The sequence below is a fragment of the Sinocyclocheilus grahami genome, unplaced genomic scaffold, assembly GCF_001515645.1.
Source record: "Sinocyclocheilus grahami isolate Dianchi unplaced genomic scaffold, SAMN03320097.WGS_v1.1 scaffold102.1, whole genome shotgun sequence".
In the NCBI taxonomy this organism is placed as follows: Eukaryota; Metazoa; Chordata; class Actinopteri; order Cypriniformes; family Cyprinidae; genus Sinocyclocheilus; species Sinocyclocheilus grahami.
The window spans coordinates 1,158,004-1,164,541 of NW_015505281.1; the positions used below are offsets into that span (position 1 = coordinate 1,158,004).

At 32.4% G+C, this 6,538-nt stretch overlaps 1 protein-coding gene across 1 annotated transcript in view; it reads right to left on the reverse strand.

The window, feature by feature from the left end:
* Positions 1 to 4,007, reverse strand: part of LOC107588317 (bifunctional heparan sulfate N-deacetylase/N-sulfotransferase 1-like) — a 37,895-nt gene extending 33,888 nt beyond the window's left edge. Inside the window, exon 1 of the mRNA XM_016276364.1 lies at positions 3,854 to 4,007. The gene's annotated coding sequence lies outside the window, so the exon portion shown is untranslated. The remainder of the gene's footprint in view (positions 1 to 3,853) is intronic.
* Between the last annotated feature and the right edge of the window lie 2,531 nt (positions 4,008 to 6,538).

Here is a 6,538-nt window from a genome sequence, read left to right on the forward strand (position 1 = left end):
AAAACATTAAACTTTGAACTTTTATTAACAAAATAAATAAGGATATGTTTTACTCGCGTTTAACACAAATTAATAGCCTATGGATTTCCCCTCAGGTGACCTTAAAACGTTCGTAGTTTGTGGTTTATTATATTATTAATTAAAACACATCAGCCATAAAATAGTACAATGGCACATTCACATATATTAAACATCTACCTTGCATTGACAAAATGAATACGATGGATATAGCTGTTGTCACCCAAATAAAAATTTTTCCCTTATTTAAAACGAATGTTTGTGGTTCATTGTTATTTTTTTAATGAAAACCCAGCAACAAAGACACTCACTTATAGGCTGTTAAACGAATAAATGAAAGTTTTATTAACAAGAGTTGCCAGAAATATTAATAAAAAATAAAAAATTAATTAAAAAAAACGACTGACCCCAAATTTTGATCCGTAATGCACATTTAAGTTCCTAACAAATGTTGTGTGTCGTGTGTGTGTGTGTGTGTGCGTGTGTGTGTGTCGTGCGTCGTGGGTGTGTGTCGTGCGTGTGTGTGTGTGTGTGTGTGTGTGTGTGTCGTGGTTCCTTCTGTTCACCTTGAGGGCAAAAGATTTGAGTAATGACATCATCCAAAATCAGACCCCACTGAACAGATGAAGATTTCAGAGTCAAATTACCCACAATCCATCACTCTCTGCCAAACGACAGCTGCCAACCTGCCTCTCCTCAGGACAGAATAAATAAAGGATTGTAGTTTCCTGACAAACGCCAGTGTTTGTGTTTCTCTGCAGACGGACGCTCATTATGCAGCAGTGATGTTAAGGGTTAAACAGCTCACGGTTACTGAACAGCAGTAATGTTCGGATGTAAAAACATGAATTCACAAACAGAGCAGACCTAAAGAAAGAGTTTCAGTAATAAACACACATACATGATTGATTTATGGGCCGCTTTATCTTAAAAAGAGGCAAAACAATATAGATTTTTCATGTACTGTTATTAATTAAATGACCAAAAGTCCAAAAATTGTGAAACTTAAGAAAAATTAAGCCTAATTTGCACAATGAAGTCAGTTTGTATTTTAATACAGAAAAGTAGATTATGATTTTTCTGATAATTACGATTGCAATTAAAAGAAAGCGATTTAAAAAAATTATAATTTTGTCCCCGTAATTTTGCGATTATATATCAACGTTGCTAGAAATAAACAACAACAATAATCATAATAATAAAAACAACTAATTATTATTATTACTACTACTACTACTAAAATAAAAATAAAAATATTACAAAAAAAAGAAAATAATAAATTATTATTATTATTATTATTATTACTACTGCTAAAATTAAAATATAAAAATACTAAAAAGAAAATAAGAAATTGTTTTTACTATTGTAATATTTTATTTTAAAAGAAAATCTAGTATTTAAAATAATAATAAGCATTATAATCATAATCTTGATTATTACTCAAATAAAAATAATAAATAATAATAATAATAACAATACTAAATCAAATCAATATAAGAAATAGTTTTTACTATTGTAATATTTCACTGGAACATGAAATCTAGTATTTAAAATAATAATAACAATCATCATCATCATGATTATCACTAAAATAAAAATAAGATATTACTAAATAAAATCAAAACAAGAATTTTTTATTATTGTAATATTTCACTGTAAAATAAAATATAGTATTTAAAATATATACAATAATTATTATAATTATTATTACTACTACTAAAATAAAAAATATAAAAATTACTAAAGAAAAACAAAATAAGAAACTGCTTTATACTATTGTAATTTTTCACTGTAAAATTCAAAATCCAGTCTTTAAAAATATATAATAATAATAATTGTACTTTTCAAATGTAAAATGCAGCCTTCATTTCTTAATTTTCTAATAATTTCCATTTCATTTAAATTAATCGTGCAGCCCCCAAAGTATCTGATTCAGACGGAATCGTTCAGACTCTGATGCTACTGGAAACACAATCAATCAACCGGCACTTAAACAGACAAATCCACCAATAAACTCCTCACTGCAGCTCTCAAGACCCGGAAAACACACAACAGGCGTCAGTTCAGCTAAAAATAAACATTTGCACACACGACAGCTGTGAAGTGGATGGAGTTCATGGGTCATGTGCAAACACACACACACACACACACACATTCATATTAAAGAGGATACTCACTTAATGGATTTTGATCTAATCAGTCAAATAGATTTGTAAAAACTGCTGTCTGAAACTACTCATGATTCAACTTGATTCATTCATGATTCACAACAAACAACCTCAATATGACACTACTAAAGCATACTAAAATCAAACATATGAAGCACTTACAGAACGTTTTGGGGGAAAGCTATAGTTTTTTACAGTAATCTCACATGCTGAGATTAGCATCTCATGCACAACACCTGTGAAAAATAAAGAAACTGGAACTCAAACACTTTGTATCTAGTCCTACTTCTCATCCATGACCATAAAAATTGCTTTTTTATTTTAAATTTAAGACTTATTTTAGTATTGTGAAAATTATTCATAAATAATGCTTTTTTCACTTAAAAAATGAGGTGCCTACTCTCAGATAAATGAGGCCTACGATTAATCAGAAGCAAATATAAATACAAAACCAGTCCTAAATGAAAGAAAAGAAGTTGACAAAAAGATTGAATCCAATCTTTGGTGATAATATAGCATAATGAGTGATTTATAAGCATTTTTTTGAGGCCGGGTCATTTTTGACCGGGAACACCACAAGTGTGACTTTGTGCCATTTTGTACAAAATAAAAGCCTTTCAAAACAAACCTGATTGCCTGATTAAACATTAAAGTACACTAGTGTGATAAACAGTGCCAATTTTCATCAGTTTTTATTTAATACTGTGAAAATGATTCATAAATAATGCTTTTTTCACTCAAAAAAGAGGTGCCTACTCTCAGATAAATGAGGCCTACGATTAATCAGAAGCAAATATAAATACAAAACCAGTCCTAAATGAAAGAAAAGAAGTTGACAAAAAGATTGAATCCAATCTTTGGTGATAATATAGCATAATGAGTGATTTATAAGCCATTTTTGAGGCCGGGTCCTTTTTGCTCTGTAACCTCGTTAGTGTGCAAGGGTTCTGAACACAACACAAGGGTTAATAGGCTATTTCACATCAAATGTGTACATATAGTCATATTACATATAGATCAAATAATAACTGAATGTTCACAAATTCAAAAGTTTACATATACAGTCATCTCCTAAGAAACAGGGTCTTGTTGGTCTTTCTTTTTTTTTTAAATGCAGATTCTGCTCAAATATATGTAAACTTAACCCTCCGTAGCTTTGAAAGCAAGATCCGAGCAAAATAAATCACACCATACATGACTGACATGCGACTGTGCGCAGTTCATCTAACTCAGGCTTTACACACAGCTCATTTAATTAACCCAAATAAAGCAGTTTACCCATCATGTGATACTTTATTCGATCAGAACTGTGTATAGTACAGTAAAGATGTATAGTGCAGTAAACATCAAATGCACTGTGATTTACCTCAGGTGACTGCATCTCGCATATGTTTTCACAGAAAGTAGCCTATATGTACACTAAAGTTTCATAGAAATGCGTCAAATGAGCTCAACGCAAAGACAATGTGCAAAAACACACCACCACAACAACATCAGCTCCTAGAGTTAACTCGTCTGTAAACACATCAGAACATCCTACACACTGAATCAAGCCCTAACAACAGCTGCTGGTCCCATCACTGCTACAGCATTGTGTCAAAAGCACTCAATAGCACGAGCTCAAGCCTGTTGTTTAGTGTCAGGACATGCAGCGGATTGTCATTTACCTGATATTCACAGCAGAACCGGGCTGCGTCGCTCCTTCAGCGCTCCTCCGGAGAAACGCTCGTCCTGCGACGCCGTTCCGACCGTATTCCGGTAAAACCGCTCCGTTCTGCGTGCGTCTCGCGCGAGCAACCCGAGCGCCGCCAGCTGAGAGAAACACACGTGCGCCGAACTGGCGCGTTGCACGCGCTAGAGGGCGACAGACTCTGCATTCCTTCAAGCGTGTTTCATTTGCAAAGACGATATTTCCAACATAACTTGAACGCAGTTAGTAAGGTCCCAGCTAACAGAAATATCTTCTCACAACATTTGTGCCAACCTTTTAATTAAGTTATGAAATTTTTTCAAAACGTCCATGTCTTTTTTACGTTTTCTTCTTCTTATTTTTTTTTTGGTCTTTCGTAGGTTAAGGGGTCATTCCATTTGATCATTTTGCAAACATTATGGGAATGTTACTTTTGAATTTTCTCAGTAATGCATTACAATATTGCGTTACTCCAAAAAAAAGTAACTAATTACGTTACTTAGTTACTTTTTATGGAACGTAATGCGTTACGTTACTTTTGCGTTACTTTTTACATCTGGACAGGGCTAAAACAGTTCTATTTTTGGCAAATATAAAAGCCTTTTCACACCAAAAGTGAAATGAATAAGCCTCGGACTGAAGGGAAAGTCAATTTACGTCCGTACAGTAGACTGCAGAAGAAGACATTTCAACACACTTCAGCAATAAACAAAGACACACAAATGTTTGTCTAGAGTAATTTGTGCTTATTAGTACGGTCAGAAGCAAATAGAATGGGATTAAATACATAAAGCATATTTGTGTTGTTTAACATTTAATTATTGCGTCATATTCTGAGTTGCATCATTTGTATTCATTTTGAGGAATACTGAATCTGTGTTTGTGTGAGTGAGATGAATTAATGCATATTCATATTTATTCTAGAACTACAGTAACATCTGATTTCTCTCAGCATGGGGACAGGAGAGCTGTCAGTCAATAAATAGAAAAAAAAATTTAACTTGCATTACTTATTTGAAAAAGTAACTCAGATATTCTCTTGTAAATTAAAAAGTAATGCGTTACTTTACTAGTTACTTGAAAAAAGTAATCTGATTATGTAACTCACGTTACTTGTAATGAGTTACCCCCAACACTGTATATATATATATAATAAAGACCAGAAAACTAGGAGCTTTCTATTAACATTACTTGCAAAACATTTATTCAGAATTTTGGGAGAACCGTGCCAGAAAGTTAACTTAATGTTATTAATACGTATTATTACCATGTCAATAATGCTTTGTGTGACCAAAACAAAAAGTTACAAACTAAATAAAATGTAGCTGATTGACTGTGAGTTCAACTAAATACTGTAAGTGACTGAATCAATAAAGATATGCTTATGTAGGCTATAAGCTGGTAGTCACATTTTTCTCCAGGGGAATGTTTATCAATATAGATTTATTGAGTCATGTAGACACAAACCTTAAAGCCTTGGGATGCTGCTGATTATGTCCATATAGTGTCTTTATAGTGTCTTATAGTGGGGGTCACAATGAAAACCAGCCATTATAAATCTTATTCAATGCTTTTTGTAGACATTTCTGAATGTATTGAGGAAAACAATTATGAAGCGCAACACAGTAGATGAAATAGCAAACATGTACAGGCTAAAAAGCAACAAAGTTATCAAATTATTATTGTGGCCAACATATATTTTAATTGATCATTTGTCTAAATTTCAACATTCCTTTAAGGCGCCAAAAATATAAAGAACTTAAAAGTTCTAATTTTAAAAGAATCAAGTTGTAAAAACTATTTGGGGAAGGTTTTTTTTTTTCATACACCCAAGTCTGGTTTGGCAGCTTTGCAAATATTCTTACGTTCATATCTATCTGTAAAGTTTCATTAATTCACTCTAAGATTATGTACTTGATGCTTATTTGATGCTTCTGTTTGGCACCAAATAAAGTCAAAGGGCTTATGCCGATCTGTTTTTCTGAGTAATTCATTGGAAACTGATGAGGAAGAACAGAAGAGGAAGCGATGAGGGAAAGTTGAGGCCGGTGATTCACACGTCTGCTGTCAGTATATGAGGATCTGCTGAGGGAAAGTGGAAAGTGAAGGAGTCTGTTTATATCTTCAACATTACTGATGATGAGGATGATGATAACAGTGAATGTAAAAGAAATGAGAACATGTGACTGATCACTTTTATAAACATGGCTGTTGTTGTTGTTGCATAAGGGAAAGATTATTTGCTTATATTATGAAGAAAAATGTGTGTGTTTGTTTGTTTAGGCGTGTAGTTCTGAATACGGTTCATCTACTGAAATATAAGAGTTACAGAACACAACACACTCTGTTTTTGTCTTTGTGTTTTTATGCTTTTGTGTTTGTGCTTTCCAGTTGTCTTTAAAATGATGAAATGTATTTCTTGTCAAGTTCTTCAGAATTCACTGTGCTCTAACTGTCATGTGACAACAGCAAATCTGAAAACAAGAGAAGAATCTTTTATTATAATCTATATGATCTCAATTATGGAAACAAGCATAAGCTGTTTGTACAATAACATATAATAATGTAATAAAATAACAATATAATACAATATAAAAAATACAATATAATAACATCAGCTGGTAATTAAGTATTCATTAATATATATATATATATATATATA